Source organism: Numida meleagris, chromosome 4 (genome assembly GCF_002078875.1).
Source record: "Numida meleagris isolate 19003 breed g44 Domestic line chromosome 4, NumMel1.0, whole genome shotgun sequence".
Lineage (NCBI taxonomy): Eukaryota > Metazoa > Chordata > Aves > Galliformes > Numididae > Numida > Numida meleagris.
This window is the reverse complement of record NC_034412.1, coordinates 52985794-53005632: the sequence shown is the minus strand read 5'-3', so window position 1 is coordinate 53005632 and position 19839 is coordinate 52985794. Positions and strand designations below refer to the sequence as shown.

Sequence of the window (19839 nt, the reverse complement as noted above, 5' to 3'; positions counted from 1 at the left end):
TTCTCAGTAGGTTTCATTTAAGTCAATGTGGATTTAGTCACTGACTTCAAAACTCCTGACCCCTAATTCAGTGGGGACACCTACACTTATCTTCATGACATTTCAGAGCGAAAACTTTCACATTCAGATCTCCAAGCTCTTGAGAAAACACTGAAAACCCAACACAAACCCCTTTGTTTTCTTTCAGGCTGGTCAGTCACTTAACAAAAAAGCTTTCCACAGTTCTCTATATATTACTGTTCATCTTCTTCAAGGTCGTAAGATGATGCAGTAGTATTAAGTTCTTCTGAATTAGTTTTGCAGTGAAGCTGCCACCCTGTCTATCAAGAAAGTAAAGTTACTGTTCTTTAGGTTAGGAATATTAGCAAATATTGCGAAAATCAGTCCAGCTCATTTCTGACTACAAATCTGAGTACACACACACTGCATCAACTTCTCCAAGTAATATCAGATCTTTCAGCACTTGTGAGATTATTATGAAGATATCAAGTGGCACAGATATAATATCTCTGACAAGTCATTTCAGTGGTTAACTGTCCTCCTTGCGTGAATAAAAGGTTCCTTTCAATCTGAGATAGTCTTGCTTCAGTTATCAGCCATAGGAGTTTATTATGACTCCTGAAAGGGAGTGGGTCTGTAGCACGAGAATTTTCCTGTAAACTGCTGTTTGTGAAGCATCTTAAAAATGAATTGGAAGAGAAGTTGTAAGGGGCATTGGTCTTCTCGCAAGAAGGGACAGACATGCTTTTGTTCCAAGTGGATTTCACTCAGCTAGTTTACAAGTTAGGAGGTGAGCCTTGAGAAAGAGAGCTTGTATGATGAAAAGAAGAAACCACATCAAAACAAATAATTCTAGATACCTTCAGAAGTCCCCACCTATCTTCAAAAGCTGGCTAGCCATGGTGAAGAACATGAGTTGTGGAAATGCAACTGGACTGTTCATATCTTAAACCATCATATTTCAGAGCAATCATGTATAGAATCACGGGTGTGGCCTCTGCGTCTGTTTGCTATTAATTACCAGACATACTCAGAAGGTCAGTTCATAAATCTGAAGAGCCTGCATGATTCGGGAGATGAGAAAACGCTACTAGATAATCTGAAAGGAATTGCCCTGGGGCTGTGGGACAGTGTCATGATATGACACTGTATGATATGACGTTGTATCTGCTAGGAAATTATGAGGTGGAGGAGTCATAAAGAATGTGGAAGGGAAAGATAGCATTGTACCATTCTCAGATCAAACGAATGCACGGAACTGGTTTCCTGGGATTCAAATACATCAGCCTGGAAAGATTTCAGGTATGAAAAACTTGCTCAAAGTGAGCGATACTTCTTGTTTTATAATTACTTGCAGACCATGATAAAGCTCTCTCTTGCCCTTCTCTCAGTTTAACCAAGGAGGCTAAGAAGTGTAACACTGACCAGTCAAGAGCCCAGCAGGGGAAGCAAAACCTAGACAAAACAATATGAGAACAAATGAGCACCTTTTAGCTGGGATTTTATCTCTTTTGGATACTAGACCCTTTGGATTCCATCATTAAAGGCACAAAAGTTTGCTTTTCAATGGTGCTAACACGCAATATGTGGTGCAGTGCTGATGTTAACTATACTGGTTACCGCACTTCTCTTTTTGGTATCCTTCAGTACTTTACTGCTTCCTTGGCAGTCTGCAGAGGTGATAATTGTGTGTGGAGTGGGTTTTCTGAAGGTTTTATTTTTTAAAAACGTAGCACCTATTGTGTATTACTGTCACAGCTTTTATTATGTTCCAGTGATGGTTTGACAATTTTTATTTTCAAATTGACAGTTCCGATAATGATGTACCACTCAGGAAATCTGTAAATCTTCTGGTGGATAAATCCTCCGTATATTTTTGTTTAATGTATTTGGCAGCATTATAATGGATTTAAAATTACATTTATTGTGCGTGTTACCGTGTGACAAGGGATGTATTTCAATCATTCATTTCCCAGGAAACACAGCATTATTACTTGATGCAGAAATACTGCTTTTACATATAGGCTACTTATCACAATTTATACTTGCCCTCTGACAGTGATTCACATAAACCTTGCGTGCTCTATGGCCAAACGGGAAAGCTTAGCAAGCACTGAGCATTATCAGTCTCTCATGCTGCAAGAGAAAATGTACGGATTATGAGTACATTAAAACTACTGGTCCTGTTTTGTGCTGCACCACCATAATGTTGCCAGGTCCAACAGCATCTCCCAGCTCTGGCTCACATGGAGTCTCTCTGTCTGACTGTGTGTGCTGTTTGTATGCATCTGATGCAGCAGGGGAGTAAGGAATGCAGAGTAGCAGGGCAGGACACCCATCTTCTCTCTGCTCTTGTGTATGTTGATGGAAGATATATTACGAGTCCTCATAATTCAATTGAAGATTCATTATTCAAAACTGGCTTTGCATGGGAAAGCACAGTTTAACAAGCAAGCCACATTCATAGGCTTATACCATGGGAAAGGCAACAATATCATTGCCGATATCAGAATTATTCAAGAGCCATTTCCACCAAATGCCCATTTGGATCACTTACAAATTGTTTTCCATCTTAATGTAACACGTTTCTTTGTACTGGAAGACTGCTATGAGATACCTTCTGTGAGAGAGCTTTGAATACATGGTAAGTCCAGGGACTCTAGCCCACAGGACTTTTGATAAGCGTACATATGTTCAGTGTGAATCACCAATTAAAGTTCCAGTTTTGTGTCATTACAATAGATCTACTTCAAACCACACTTACCTATTTCTGGCTGAGCTCCTCCTAACAGCAGCTTAATGCTCTTCTAGGCTCCCTCCATACAGTCTCAGGGAGACTTACATCCTTAAACAGACTGTCTTATCTAAGGAACACCTTTAATTTTGTTACCACAACGTCTGCATTTGCTTCACACAGCTTATTTATAAGTTATGTCTATGAGACTGCTGGCTTACCAGCTGATTAGCCCACATAGGCTAGACAACAGGCATCAGATGGACTTTCATGCTCTTCCCCATCTTATCCCTCCTCAGCCATTGCACCTCGGACTTCTTATAACCACAGATCCTATTAATGTGTGGGGGCACATGCTAAGCTGAGGGCAAGCTTCCTCTCTCCTCTCTACCTATGGGTCCCCCGTGGCTCTTGTCAGCCCGTGGCCACCATAGTTACCCCAGATTACTGCAATTTTTGTTCCCTATGAAAGTAAGAAAAGTGAATCAAACATTTCAATTCCCAAGTGTTTCAGAAAGGGAATGGGAAATGGCAACATTTCAACTCAATCAGAAGATTTTATTCTGGCTTTGATGTTTTTCCCCTGTGATTTAGACCTGTCTTTCCTCAGTATTCCTTTATTTAGTATGTGGGTGAGAGGGCAAGAACACAGAGAAAATTGATTTTCCCCTTCTTTCTTCTTTTATTCCCTCTGGTGAAACTTGCAGAAGAGTTTTTGTTTAGCTTCTTTTTCTTTTTCCCCCATAAAATGAGAGAACGGCAAGAAAATCCCTTCCTTTCACTTTCTAGTTCGAGAAAGTCAGATATTGGTCTGTCTTCACTCTAGTGAGATACAGTGTTTTTACTGCAGAACAGAGTGACTTTTTCTCTAGAACAGTGTTTTCTGATGCAGGTTTTACACCAGCATAATTATAAAGGAATCATTTTCTGTCTTACCTGCAGCAGCTATAACTGCAAATTTTCTGTACAAACAAGCCATCCTAATGTTATATAAGAATTGTGGTTTTACAGAACCCCTTGAGATAGCTGCCCTTGTTCATTAATTACAAAGCATTTCTGGGTTGCCTAACTAAACATATGCAGAGTGTTTAATGCAACCTAATCTGGCTAGAGTGTCCCATCATCAGTGAGGGGATGTTACAAACACTGAATGTTACAAACACTGAATCATGGACCCTACTGAATGTGAATTCATGTGATTAATTTGAATGCAACAGTGAAATCTCAGTTTATAATGCTGGGAAAGCTGCTGCCATTCTGGGATGGAAGTAGTATTGGCTTGGTGTTCCCAGTTTCCTGCGTTCTTCCTTTTTCAGGATTTTCTTTGCTATCTTTTCTTAGTTTGATGATGATAACTTATTAGAGAACTGCCCATGTGAAGGATGGGAGTATACAAATTCTTATCCTCCTTTTTCCAGGGACTAGGGCTTATTATGAACTCTTGTTACAAAGCATGTTTTATCTCCTTTTTTTTGTCTAAAACTCATTTGCTCTTTATCCAAATAGAAGTGTTTGTATTTCACTGCAGAATTCACACTACCAATGAAAATTTCCCAGATAGAAGTTACCAGAAGATATGTTATAAACTATATCAAAACTCAAATAGAAGCATTGTACATGGTAAGATTTCCTAATACAATTTCTACACTACAACCACCATTAAATCATTCATGAAGCTATGGAAACTTTTAAGTAATGTTAACTTTGATGTTATTCATTGGGACTTTAAAGTGAGTAATTAGCATTTTTTTCTCCCTTGACATGATGACTGCTATTCCTTCATCTTGCCAGAGAATCTTCCCTCAGAAACACAACTAAATATTATGAATAATTAATAAGAAAATAAATGTGGGTGGGTAATATCAACTACACCAAGTGTTGTGACATAATTTCTCTCTCCCATCAGCAACTGCTTACATAAGCTGGCAAGTCACATTTAGGGAAGCCATAATCATATGATCTGTTCTGATGACCACAAAGCTTTGATTTTCTACTGCATGCTACCCATGAATTCCTTTCACCCTCCATTATGCTAGGGCTGTGAGCACTTGCTCTCTTCAAGAGTAGAGGATGAGGGTTGGAGAGGTTAGTATGTCTTGATAGCAGCCACCCATTTCATTTCCAGCCGTCACTGTCTTTCCTGATTTCCTAAAGGAATAATCTGCGTGAGTGCCCCCTCATCTACTTCAAGTAAAATTGATAGGGTTTATTCATCACTGGCACTGAAATTGTTTAAGAAACACTTAGCTAGGGATGTTCCCACTCTGTCATCAGAATGGCAAATGGGTGACTTCCAGAGGGGAGCAGAACGAAACAGCTGGGGAATTTAAATCTTTCCACAGGTATAGATGGAGATGTTGATCCCTACCAGCACTCTACATGTGTTAAAATCCATCTTACTTCCCAAGAAAAGCTTTTGCATTTGTGTCCCCAAATGGCAGTAGTCTAAAAATTGAAGATGATTATCTAATGAGATCAGAAGAAAACAATTTCACCCAAGTGTATAACCTTCAATTCAGTCTCCCACTAGTGATTTTTTAAGGTGTGTTTCTGATGACTCAAGGCAATCTCTAAATTATATATTACCAAAAGACTTGAAATTACTTCAGAAAACAGACTTTCATGCAACAGGTATACACTGAAAAATTATTTCCAATAACTTTTTTAAGTTTCAGAGTTATTCTTTGGTTATTCCCTTTCCTCTCAGGTATGTCCAACCTGCAGCCTGCGGGTGGCAAGCAGCTCAGCCCAGTTCGAAATGCAGCTGCCCATCATGGCAGCACCTCTGACCAGCCCAGGCCCAGGTGCGCATATCCATTGCTCAGCAACAGCTGGACATCAGTTTGTAATCGGCAATCTGTGGGCTAAAACCGGGATATGAGGAGGGTGCAGTGCAGTGCTAACTCATGTGATGGTAAATAATTGTATGTATTTTGATACATTGGCTAAACATAGTTCTATGAACAGCAAAAAAATATGCAGTTGTGCTTTCCATTTCGATAAAGGAATCTGAGAATAGGTTTCAAAACTGCCCTTAAAAATCATCAATTTTTCACTTACTTGTGACTCCATTTTCAGTTGGCATAAATATTTTACTTGTGGATTTTCAAATGGAATGTATAGAGTTGCAATCAGATATTTGATCATGTCTCTTTACCAGATCTTTATAAGCCCTCTGTTACCAGAGAGAAATATCCCTCACTTCACAGTCACACCTTATTAATGGATATTTGTGAATGATTATTAAAAGGATGGAATACAGAAAGAGTAAAATGTCATCAAAAATCTCTGATGAACACTTTGAGATCTCACTAAGAATTGCAGCCATTGTCATCAAACCAGCCCGAAGCATGATTTTCACAAAAACAGGGTCAAATATTCCACTAGTTTTATGTTTTTGTTGCTCTCTTTTTATGTTTTAATAAAAAACATTAAAAATAAAATAAGTGTTACTTCATATACATTAATTGTATCATTATAGTTTATGAAAACTGCTCCAAAAGTAATGCCTCCTATTTTATGATGTTTGTCTGCAACATCAGAGGCAGATGTTGGTGGTACAGCAGTAGAAGTTGAGCCTGCCCACCAACATTCTGTTCCATTTTGTTGCTGTGTGACAGATGGCAGCAGGGGGGCAGTCTGACAGAACGGAGTTTGACATGAAAGTGTAAATGAAGCAAAGATGTATCACTGAATTCCTCCATGTGGAAAAAATTGCACCCACTGACACTCATCCATGCTTGCTGAATGTTTAAACCAGTGGGTGTGAGCACAGTGAGGCAGTGAGTGGTGTGTTTCAGTAGGGGTGACAGTGACAGTGGGTCACCTTCACTGATACAGACTGTTACGAATGCATCATGCAGGCTCTTGTTCATCGCTTGCAAAAATACAAAGCTAATGGTGGTGACTGTCGAAAAAGAGCGTAGCTGAGAATTTGCTCTATTAAATAGCGTTATTGTGCTCTTTGTATTGGTTGTAGTTTCCATGGAAATAATTAGGAAGCATTACTTTTGGAGCAACCTTCATAGATGTGGCCCTTGACAACTCCTCTTCATTCAGTGCAGTGCTGGCAAGCCAAAAGATTGGATGCCTGTGCTTTACAATATGAGCACTGTATGACAGCTGTACAGTTGTAACTATTTGGCACCTTAAAGCAGGCTTTTCTTAACTGTATGGAGACTTATGTTCTTCTTGCTTAACACTATTAGTCTAAAACGCTAGGCATCTTATCCAAATTATCTTTTGTCAATTCCCTTTACAGTCTGTTGACAAAAAAAAAAAAAAAAATCCACTCCACAGCCTGAATTGTCTCTGAGATTTTCAGAATTCCTTCACCAAGTGTCCAGAGAGTGCCTAGCTGAGACAAAACACTTGTTTTCGGACGATGAAACTTCAGCAAGATGAATTCTACTCTAAAGTAACATCAATAGCATTAAGAATCTTCCAAAGTACTTTTTCGGCTGTTACTTTTAAATGGCATTATTTACTTTTGCGAAGTAAACAGAGCAATTACTTGACCGTGTTTTATAAAAATCAGGATTTATAAGAAAAAAGCCTTCAGTCATATTCTGTATTACTCTAAACCTAGTGAGGTCTTTGAAAAACCTCTTGGTTGGCTTTAAAACTCTCTTCTTCACTTTTATTTAAAATAGTTGTGAAAAGCATGCTCACTCCAATTTGGACAAAGACAGTCCAGGCCAATTCTATGCTCTATTTCCAAGCGGCCCAATCCATTGAGGTCATCGATTTTTATTTTTGATTTTTGGCCTTCAGTAAAAGCAGCAGTTCATTTTTTAGCTTCATGCCATTATTTGGTACCAGGCATAAGTGTTATTTACCCATTCCACGGATAGAAAACCAGCTAAAAGAAGCAGCCAAGTATTTTGGTCCAATTTTTCATGGTCTTCATGGAAATGAAACACAGGAACAAAATCCGCTTATTAAAACTGGCCCATCTCCATTCAATTCAAATGGGTCACAGTTCATTTCCTAAGTTCCTAAAAAGATATGCTTCTGCTAGCAATGATTTCAGAACTTATTTAAATGAGCAGGGATAAGACTTATCCACAGTGACTAATTGTGGATGGACACCTGTTTACAATGTACTTTTAGAATATTTCTCTTTAAAAATATTCATAAATATGTTAAAATCAAAGTCTTACAGATTCATCCTCTTCTTGGACTTCAACAGCATTTTCAACATGACTAATCCATTTTAATTCAGTTCTGCACTGCTTAGTGAAAGACATTCAATGAGAACATTCAACGACAAAACATAAAATAAGGTAAAAATAAAAAACTCACCCTGTCTTTTCTAAGATCAACCATATGAGAAATGGATTAATTGATTAAAAAAACAATCTGTGACACAGTAAAACATTCAAAATACAATTCCTAAATATATCCAAGCTGAATCTTGCTCCAAAAGTTTTTCCCTGGGATGCGTTTCAAAATGCTATTATAAATGTCAGCCAGGGAGTCTGTACATTTTAATATCTGAACATTTAACTATCTCTTTCCCTTTCTCTCTCTTTCTTCTATTTTATCATTCTAAAAATCATTTTATTATTTTTTTTAATCACCAAAACTATTAAGTAAGTAAGTTCTTTAAGTCTTTCAACCCATCACTCTAATCATTATGTTGAAATCCTAATGATTTATGCTTACTGTTCAACAGACCCCTTGCAACCACTAGCAGCTGTGTGTTCAGGAAAGAACTCCTCTTCCTTATGCTGTTTTTTCTATAGACCCTACACAGCTGAATTTCTTGTATAACTTTAGCCTTTCCATAAAACCTGCATTTCCCATTTCAGTGTAAGCTATTTGGTCTTTTTCTTCCATAGACAAAATAAATATTCAGAGGACCAATTCAAAGCTCCTATGTTTGAAAATCACGCCCTTACAAGCACACATGTAATTGTCCTTAGACATGCAAATTTAAACGTATGAATGCTATTGGTACTTTTGGGAAAAATTCTGTTCTTTCTTGGATCATAAGTTAAGCTTTTTGATTTATTTTGCCATTAGAACTGACCAGAAAATAAGATATTTTTTTGTGGTTATTTTGGAAGCTTCTGAAAATATTCTTGTTTGTCACTAGAAGAAACAGGCAAGTCCAAAAGTGTAGGGATATTAGGAACTTCAGGAAAATTGTCTACACTCAAAGTGTGAAGGGTTATAAAAATCATAAGTAGGAAGTCCATGTTGCTAAGGAAGTGAAGATGATTTCATACTTTCATTCCATATCAGAATTAAAGTGAGACCTTTCAAAATTTTTGGTCAACAACCCCAGTAAAGTAGACATGCTCACTTCTTTCTCCTCAAGGATTGGATGGAGATGAGATTATTAGATCAGCTCTTCAGTGTTTCTTTTGGTATCTGTTTTTGCTTCCCAGTGCTACCCTCTGGGTAGAATACCTTTAAGCGATTTTTTTTGATGGAAGAAATTTTTGCTAATGTTTGTTGTTGTTCTTGTTATTTTGTATTTAAGACTAATACTAGTTTTGACATGCCATGGAGGTAGGCAGCCTGCTCTTATTTAAGATGCCAACATATTGCCTCCTTTTCTTGCGTTTTCATATGCAAATATCAACAAAACCAAGCCATTATATTAAAGAGTGTAACAGCAAGTGCCTTGAATATCCACTGAAGAGGAAATACTGCTGAATAAATGTGTTGTCTGCCTGCACCTAGTTTCAATTTTCAGCTGTTCTGCAGGCTATTAAATTATCAACAGGTGTTCACTAATGAGAAGAGTCATGGTGTTGATGCTACAGTGTGATTCATTCTAACGATGGGTCACAAACACATATTCAGAGGAAGATACTGTGTCAACAAGGCTATGGAAAACAACCTCTAATGTCACTTTCCTTCAAGACACTGCACTATTATGTTTCCTGTCTTGTCTTCTCCCAGGGGTACCATGTTAATGGCAGCTCAGTGGCTTTGTGCAGGTATCAGCATCCAGCAAATACACTGGTAGAAAGCTATCAGAGAGGGGCTGGGCATCTATCTTGGAGTTTGTCTTAAAATATTAGAGAATACATGCTTGTAGGCAGACTTCTTTGGAGCATTCATTAAACATATTAGCATTAACTTTAAGCTCAAGCTAAAAAAATACTACCTCATTTAAAGCAGGAAACTGAAGGTAGGCTTCCATGTCTACAGACAAGTTCATGCCATGTACATTCTCACAGGCACTTACATTCCCTTCACATAAAACACTGAAAACTCTTCTAAATTCCTCAAGACAAATAAACTCCAAATGTGGGCACATTTTGTGTAGTCAAAATAGCCTTGGTACATGAACATCAGAGAAAAAGGAACTGTCCAAACATGCTTGTTACTATTACAATATCCGAAGACACCAATCTTTTGCATAAGAATGTAAGAGTTCTCTCAACCAGTGAAATGTAAAAAGACAACTGGACTACAAAACAGGCTCCTCCTGATGCTATATAGTTGTGTTAGAATTTAGGTAATACTACAGCATCTAATAGTCCTTTCCTGCCTTAAGAAATAAAATGATTTTTGATTAGGACACACTTTAAGGAAAAGATAGCATCATCCCATTACAATCATGGTTTAGATGGAAAGTGATTAGAGAAGACTGGTTTCCTTCATGACCAAAATCCAACAAATCAATATGAGAAAATAGTCTCAGGTATAAAGTGTATTTGGATATGTGTGTAGAGAGAAGTTTACAATGCTTCAAAGAAAAGGTCTTACAGAAAAGCCAATGCACACACTGTAGAAGCAGTGGCTGTGTGAGTAGGATGGGACAGCTTGTGATGCTGAATCAGACGACTGGTCCATACAGCTCTGTATTTTCCCTCATGGATATTCAGAGGGAAAAATCTAGTGACTAGGTAATTAGCTCTACGAGGGCTGCTCTGAAAGTAATGTCTCCTATTTTACTATGTTGATCCACAATGTCAGAGGCAGATGGTGGTGGTATGGCAGTTGTCAGTGGTTTACGGGCTGGTTTGGACCGGTTCCGTGATGAATGGGGCGGGGGTCCCACAGACCCACGCCTTGGGAAAGGAAAAAGGGAAAAAAGGATAGGGAGATGGGCCTGAGAACAAAACAGCGGCAACAATCTGAGGAGGAACAAACTAATTTACTAAATAAGATATCGGAATGCAAAATAACACACTATAATACAATATAATTACAATTTAAGCTGATAAATCCAATACAGTGAGAGAGAGTGTGCAAAAATTAAAGTAGGTCTTACTCTAATACCGATGGTGAGATGGCTGGGGAGTGAGATGCTGCCGGGACGAGAGACGGGTGGAAAGAGAACGAGGTCTCGTGACACGCGAGTTTTTATCTTTCCCTCTGACTGGAAAATGGTAACAGGGTCACAAAGTCCCCTGGGAAATGTAGTAGCCCTTCTCTTCTGAGAACCAGGTACATATACTACATGATGTTATGATGCAGAATACCAATAACCGAAAATCATAAAACCATGACAGCAGTAGAGGCTGAACCATCCTGACAATGTTCCATTACACATTGCTGCTGTGTGACAGATGGCAGCAGAGGGACAGACTAACAGAATGGCATCTGACATGGAAGTGTGGATGAAATGAAGATGTGGAAATGAATTCCTCTACGTGGAAAAAATGGCAATCAAACAGTGTTACTGTGTTCTTTCTTTCTGTTGTAGTTTCCTTGGAAATAAATGGGAGGCATTACTTTTGGAGTGATCTACATATATTTCTTCTGAAACACTTTGTTGTTCATTAAGTAGAAAACTCTGAACAGTTTCATTATCTATAGATTAACTGGAATGCTTATAAGTTCCTTTTTACAACACTTTGTAGGAGTGAGTTTCACAATGGAATGACGCATGGTGGAAACGTTTTCCCTGAAATCAGCTTTCAATTTGCCATCTTTAGACTTCAATTTCTGCTTGTGAAGAAGAGTCACTTCCCTCTACATCATTATTGGTACGTACCTTTATCATGATATATCTCGCATTTGTATTTTCTAAAATTAACAGCACAAATTCTTGTCTGTCCTTAAAGAGACATATCTTTACACTTAGTTAACTCCTAGGGTCAGTTTCTGACAACTTCTATCTTTGTTATGGACTGTACTGTGGTATCTTTGATGAAGAATCACAACTGATGTAATATTTTCAGAACAGTCTTCCTTTGTATCTTAAATGCATTTTGCAGCTGTGATTCTGAGTAGGAGAAATAGTCAAGCCTTTTTTGGGGGTGAGAGATGGAGGGTGGAGGTGTTGAAACAGCAAATTCAAAACTTAGGAAACTTACTAGGAATATAAATTATTCCTAGTGCGTAGATTACTTCGTCAACATTAAATTTCACTTGCTATTGCATTTCCCATTCTCATAGTTTACTTATGTCTCTTAGAAACTGTGAAACTGCTGATAAGGTCTGATTTAGACAGAGGAAGGTGAACTCCTTTCTTTTCATGTGGCTGTTCAATCCCTTTTTCAAATTTCACAGAAGTCCTGATCCTTCATTAAGGTGAGATGAATTTTGCATGCTAAACAGTGATTTGGTCTCTTCACTATGTATGAAGATCTTTTCTTGCTTCTTTAGAATTATAGCACTGACTTGGCAATGAATGAATTCTATGTGAAATTCTAAGTAAATATATTAAAATATTTACGAGATGAAACTACTTACAATTGGATTCTCCTACAGTATGTACTATCAGTATGTTTTTCAGCCAGGAAAAATACTGTTATGCAGCTTGTTCCAATGTTCTATGCATTCTAACTCACTGAAAGCTCTGATATCAAAATGGGACAAAATTATATATATATATTTATCTAATGTATCATTTTAAAGCCATTATATATCTCAAGTTATGATATCTATTATACATTAATCACTGTTGCATTATTATTGCATAGCTTTGTTAAAAGCATTCAGTTTGTATGTTGTTCTTGTAGGGCTTTACCATGTCTAAGCTTACTTATCCCAAACCTTATTCCTGAATTTCCTGAATTAATAATGTATAAGCTGGAGATAATTACAATATCTCTGAGATGTTCATTTATTCTTCTCCTTAAATTGCTTACTTCTAACCTTGCTGTCATGTTAGAGTTTTTGCTAAGTACTGGCAGAGGTCTGGTGCAAAACAGGGAATGCACCATGGTTGTTTCAGACCAGCTGCCATATTGTGCATTGCTTATAAACAGCAAAGGTAGGAACTCCTGAATTAATTTTTATCCATGAAAGATGAATTTTGTGGCATCAAATCTCTACTCCACCGGGAATGCCCATGTTTGCAGATTGCTATACTGCTAATCTAAGCAGCATTGTCACTCTCTGTATGCTTCTAATCAGGCTTTCATTTAATGTTTTTTATATTTTGCTACATGGAAGTTCATAGAATCATAGAATCATAGAAGGGCCTGGGTTGAAAAGGACCTCAAAGATCATTGACTTTCAACCCACCTGCCGAGTGCAGGGTCACCAACCACTAGACCAGGCTGCCCAGAGCCACGTCCAGCCTGGCCTTGAACACCTCCAGGGATGGGGCATCCACAACCTCCTTGGGCAACCTGTTCCAGTGCATCACCACCCTCTGAGTGAAAAACTTCCTCCTAATACCTAACCTACATCTCCCCTGTCTCAGTTTAAAACCATTCCCCCTGTCCTATCACTATCCACTGATCCACTGCAGGGCTGCTGCTCCAGCCCTCTGATCATCTTAGTCGCCCTCCTCTGAACTTGTTCCAATAGCTCCACGTCCTTCTTGTGCTGGGGGCCCCAGGCCTGGACGCAGTACTCCAGATGGGGCCTCACCAGAGCCGAGTAGAGGGGGACCACCACCTCCCTCTCCCTGCTGGCCACTCCTCTTTTAATGCAGCCCAGAACATAGTTGGCCTTCTGGGCTGCCAGCGCACACTGCTGGCTCATGTCCAGCTTCTCGTCCACCAGGACCCACAAGTCCCTCTCCACAGGGCTGCTCTCAAGTACTTCTTCCCCCAGGTTGTATAAATACCTGGGATTGCCCCAGCCCAAGTGCAGCACCCTGCATTTGGCCTTGTTAAACCTCATTAGGTTCTTGTGGGCCCACTTCTCCAGCCTGTTCAGGTCCCTCTGGATGGCTTCCCTTCCTTCCAATGTATCGACTGCACCGCTCAGCTTGGTGTCATCTGCAAACTTGCTGAGGGTGCACTCAATTCCATCACCTATGTCATTGATAAAGATGTTGAAGAGCACCGGTCCCAGGACTGAGCCTTGGGGGACACCACTCGTGACCGGCCTCCACCCTGACATAGAACCATTAATCACAACCCTTTGGCTGCGACCAGCCAACCAGTTCTTAATCCACCAAACAGTCCATCCTTCAAATCCATACCTCTCCAATTTAGAGAGAAGGATGTGATGAGGGACCCTGTCAAAGGCTTTGGAGAAGTCCAGGTAGATGACATCCATCACCCTTCTCCCATCCACCAATGCCATCACTCCATCATAGAAGGCCACCAGATTGGTCAGGCAAGAGCTGCCCTTGGTGAAGCCATGCTGGCTGTCTCGGATCACCTCCTTGTCACGTATGTGCTTTGACATGTCTTCTAGGAGGATCCGCTCCATGATCTTCCCAGACACAGAGGTGAGGCTCAATTCAGGATTGGAACGGCTGCAGATACCCATGTGGTCATTACAGAACTCTTCCAAAAATGGAGCCTACCCGTGAGACATCCAGCAATGAAAGGACGGCTGTGACTGACAGCACAGAGTAGACAGTTATTTAAAATGCAATTAATGCACAGCATATCACAATGCATGATTGAGCAGGTACACCAGAGGGTCAGTCTGCATAGCAGTTTCACCTCTAGCAGACTTTATTCAGCTACATTCCACTATGCCAAATTTCTACACTTTCAGCTAACACTTCCTATAACATTTTGTCTCAGCCTGAAGTTCCTCTCCAAGTGACCCAGAAAAGGTATCTCAGTATTGCAGGGCTTAACAAAGCTTTCATGGCTAGTCAGCAATATTGGATGTGGAAACCAGAAAGATTTTATTCCAGCATTTCTGATTTGATTGCAGGGAGAAAAAAATGGGAGACGTGCAAATGATTTCAGTGGCTGAGTACAAAGAGGACTGCAGGGATCTAATGACCTATTAAGCCTTTGCGAGGCAGTGTATTGCCAAAAGAATTTTTTTTTTCATTTGTTCTAAAAATTTCAGAGCTTCTAATCTAGGCATACGAGCAAGTCATTTTAGCAGAGAGATGTTGCCGTGTTCTAAGTGCTGGACTGCACTGCCTGTTGGTAAAAACAAATCCTCGGGAGTTCTGACACTTCTGAACTAATGCTTCGCATTGCACTCTTTATTGTGTTAATGCTTCTAAGACACTTTTAAAAGTCAGAATAATGCTCATTACGCTGAATTTTAAGAATGACATGACACAGTTTTACATTTGCTGTTAAGAGTGTGTTTGTGTCTCTGAGCATACTGTCCAGTGATGAGCTGCAAGGCCAGGCTCAGTATTGCAGTTCACATTTCTCTCACTGGCCCCCTCATTAAATTCTGCCCAGACAATCTCCTACCCAGTAACTCTTACTATAGTTCCTTTCTAATTGATGCAATTTCTCTTTCTCTCCCACAGTGCTGCCTGAGGCCCAGGATAAGAAAAATCCGTTCCTTGCCGGGTGACAGAGCAAAAGGCTAAAATCCTAGGTGCAGGAATTTCTGATTGATGATGGAAATCTATACCACATACCAGCCCACTGCCTATGATTTAGGTCTTGTCAGTATCAAAGATGGCACTTTTTGGTATGTTCAGACCATTACCTACTAGCAAGACAAAGCACTGGAAATGTCAAAAACATATTTGGTGCATATTTTTCTCCGTCTGCAGTAAAAGTATCTGAATTCATTGTATTGGAATGTACTTGCTGATGAGGTAGAAGAGCACATAATAACCATTATTTCTTGAAATTCTCTAAAATAGAGAAAATGTAGGCAGATGGTATATATACAAATCATAATGGGGACTGTGAGGAATAAGGAATTTGTGCACATGTGTTTGGAATGTTACTGGCACTTTGCTCATGTCTGCCTCTTAAGAATAGCAAATGAAATTCAGTTTTTGAATCATGCTCCTTAATTGCATATTTTCTCAGTGCGTACGTGTGTATGTATTTATACATCTGTATGTCTCCCTGTGTAGGTAACTTCATAAATAACTAGAAAAACATTATGGTGGCTTTATACAGCATTAATTAACATAGCAGTAACATCATAGCTATTTGAGAAAAATGAATTAACTGCAAGCAATAAAAAGCTTTTTCTTGAAAAAAAAAAGCCTTATTTTCTTTCTGTGATTATGCAGCAAATGTTGGAGGAGTCATCTAGATTTCAAGTGAGTGCTGAGTGGTCTAGTTGGTATAGGTCAGCCTGCTGTGTGGTAGAGTAAGAGAGGAGTCCTCTCTGGTTTTCATTGTGGGGTTTTGTTTGCTGCTGGAGAGAAAAATCAGCTGTTGAAAAGGAGGTTTTGATTTTATTTTTTGTCTTTTATCTTTTCTGATAGGTTACCACTGTGCAGAGTAGTTACTCTGGGTGATGCGTTCTAGCTGTGTGCTCTTAACAGAGCTACTGTAATAAATATGCAATGACAAAGTCACTACTGTTTTCCTTTTCTGTGCCACAGACTAAAACAACTGTTGCTTGGTCAAGAAAGGCAGTAAGTTTGTGATAATAATATATTTACATAAAACTATGTGATTATCACTTTACTTATTGTAAAAGGATGCGTGCAGTAGACACTTTACACTCACTCCTACCCCTCCATTTCATCGTTCATTCACTCTTTTACCTTGTCATCTTTATCACTCCTTGTTTTTCACCTCTTCAGTGAAAACTATGATCCATTCTGTTTTACTGGTTAGTTACTCTTGTACTTTCCTTTGAAACAGGAGCATGGAAATGGAAAGATACCTAACACAAAGCTGAAACGTTGAGCTCTGGTGGGCTGGTGCAGAGCTGCCACCCTTTCCCTGTACACAAACCACAGGTCAGACTACAACATTAACACATTTTGCCTGTCAAGTTTTGAGAGAAATAAAAAAGTGCTACTGTAGGTTTTAACTATATACTTTCAAACTCATTTCCTCTTAAACCAACATCAATCCAACTTCAAGAACTCCTTCATTCTTTCACTATCAATCACATTCACTGAATATTGTAAGTGTACTGTATCAGGTATTGTTTCCAAAGTTCATGGTAAGATATATGTTCACCAAAGGGAAAGGACAAACACTTATCCATTTTTCTAATATTTTCAAATACAATGAAGTATCATCAGAATCACAGAATCACAAAGACTGGAAAAAACTATGAAGACCATCTAGTCCAACCACCAACCCATCCCATCATCCCCACTGACCACGTCCCTCAGTGCCACATCTCCATGTCTCTTGAACAGCTCCAGGGATGGCAACTCCACCACCTCCCTGGGCAGCCTGTGCCAGTGCATCACCACTCTTTCTGAGAATAACTTTTTCTCTAATATCCAACCTGAACCTCTCCTGGTGCAACTTAAAGCTATTACCCCTTGTCCTATCACTATTAGCTGGGAAAAGATACCAACATCCATCTCGGTACAACCTCCTTTCAGGAGTTATAGAATCCTAGCAGTCCTTAGTACTGTCTTGCTAAATTAACATGTATTCTTAAGAAAGTAGAAGATATTTGAGAAAGACTTACCGTGACATTTTCATTTTGCACTTAAATTAACTGACAGTTGTTCCTTCTTGACCGTATTTCAGTTTTCAGGGAGCTTGTGTATTTTTTTAGTGATGCACTGGAAGTATAACGTTATCAGATCTAGAAAAGCAAAAAGAGAAAAGAGTTTCAGTTTAGGTATTCACCTTTCTGGTTAGAAACATTTCTTTCAAATCTTTCATGTGAAATAAGAAGAGTATATCAAAATAAAGTTTGAATTTTTGCAATGCTCAGCCTACAGGTAAATTATGGAAACCTCTACAGTATGTAGCTCCTGAGATGAATAATATTGTTTAAAATGCCAGATAAAATTTAATTTTAGACAAACTAGAATAATTCAAAAAGGCAACGTAAGGAGGCATGCTTATTGCTATTGCAGGAGTTGTAAACAGAGCAGTAAGCTCACTGTGACAGTTCCCTACAGACAACACTTGGGAAAGCTGCATTCATTCCTGACTTGGGAACATCAGAGTTGATGTGTATCTATGAAAAATTTGCTTATATTTTCAGAAAAGATCATGCATACCGAAGCCTAAAGGAAGTTAAAGGATTTTGGTACCTATGTACCTGGGAGCCCTCTCCAATATGATGAAGTAAGCATTTACTGGCCATTGGTATTCAAGGCCTGGCTCTCTGCACAGCTGATGGAGGGATGTAGTTTTAATTTCTAAGTTTAGAACCTGTAATGGAACTGACTGTAGCCTGTAGGCTATTCTGGAAGTCCTGGTCAGCATGTCTCTGTACCTTTTGATGCTATAATACCTTTAGGTTTTCTGAATCAATCTGTAACAGATGTAGCATGACATTCTCAAAACTGCTTAAGGTTTTTTTGCTTTATGGAATGTATTTGTATTCTTTTGGTTACTGATAGGAGAAGGTAGTCTTGCTTGGTATTAAGGACACAGTACTACAGGTGTGGCCTCACCAGTGTTGAGTAGAGGGTAAAAATCATGCAGTAGAGGAGAGGGTAATAGAAGGTAATGCTTCTATTCCTTCATTCTGACTACTATCTTTTGTTACTTCTGTGGAATCTGGTTTCCCACAGTTTTTTTCTCACTTTCTTCAGTATTACAGATGACTGTGGCATATTGGTTTATTTTTCCTTTCAAAATTGACACATTTGGTATTGCTCTTCTGTTATTCCCATTCTGTTCTAATCTGAGTTATGCTTAACTGTGTTTCTTACTATAGTCCTGGTTGTATTGCCTCTGGATTTTGTAGAATGCAACCCGGGCCTCCCGTCTGAGCTTCCCAGAGAGCAACAGTGGGCATTCAGCTAAAGCAAGATCCAATTTTTCTTAAGATTTCCATTTGGCTTTTTAAAGAATTGGACTATACCATACAGTTCCACCACCAACCTCTTCACAGATCGATTCTGTGTTCTCCTGATGGATAGTTAGGCCTATGCAGGGTGAAACAACTCCTGTCTGGAAGTACCAGAGATTAATTTTACAAGGAAAAAAGCACCTTCTACTATTTCTGCTTCCTCTCATTCCCATTAAAGGTTCTTCTGCCATTGTATCTGAAACCGCTGCTTCTGCTCAGTCAAATATAGCAGCTTATCTTGTTCTCTGAAGAGTTTCTCTCATTTAGCTGGTATTTTTGGAGCAGACTCACAAAGGCCACAAACCAACTACATACTTTCCTTTTTATCTCTGTGCTACTTTGATAGAGTATTGTTAAATGATAAGAGCCAAATCCATGGCACATAGCCTTCTAATTATTCTTCCACATATTTTTGTTTTCATTTACTTTCTACTTTGCCTATTCCATCTACCTGTTGCTTGTTATAATCCTAGGGTGTCTGACATTGTGTTTTGTCTGCATTGTATAGGGCCCCAAGTCAAGGATCTCCAATATTTGTTTGGACCCAGTGAATTCTACTGTCATATTCAATAAATACTGAAATGTTTCAATATTTTGCATAGTTCCAAGTAAATATTTCAATATTCAGTATCACATTCTATATGACATGTATGTCAATAAAACTATTTTCCTTTCATTTTCTGTCTTATTAAAGTATCTTTATCTCAGCCCATGCATTTTACTGTCTCTCCTCAATCCCTCTGTGAGAGCTGTGAGCAAATGGTCCTGTCGTGCTTAGCTGCCTGCTGGGTTAAACCACAACACCACAGCAATCCAAGCAAAGCCAAATGATGTCGGGAAAAATGTGCATCTAATCAGGCCTGAACACTTACACATACCTTACTGAAAAGAAGCATTTCTGAGTGAAAAACAGCCCTCCACTGTTAATACAGAAAGTGGAGGAAGGGAAAATGAGAAGAAATAAGAGCTTCCTTTTATTTTACCCCATTATTGTCGTTGTTTGGTTGGTTGTTTTTTTTTTGTGTTTTGTTTTGTTTTTCTAAAATTTATAACATTTT

General features: G+C 38.9%; 1 long non-coding RNA gene across 1 annotated transcript in view; it reads right to left on the bottom strand.

The window, feature by feature from the left end:
• Window positions 17440-19839, bottom strand: part of LOC110397339 — a 246945-nt gene continuing 244545 nt past the window's right edge. The window contains exon 4 of the long non-coding RNA XR_002437713.1: window positions 17440-17557. This is a non-coding gene — a long non-coding RNA (uncharacterized LOC110397339). The remainder of the gene's footprint in view (window positions 17558-19839) is intronic.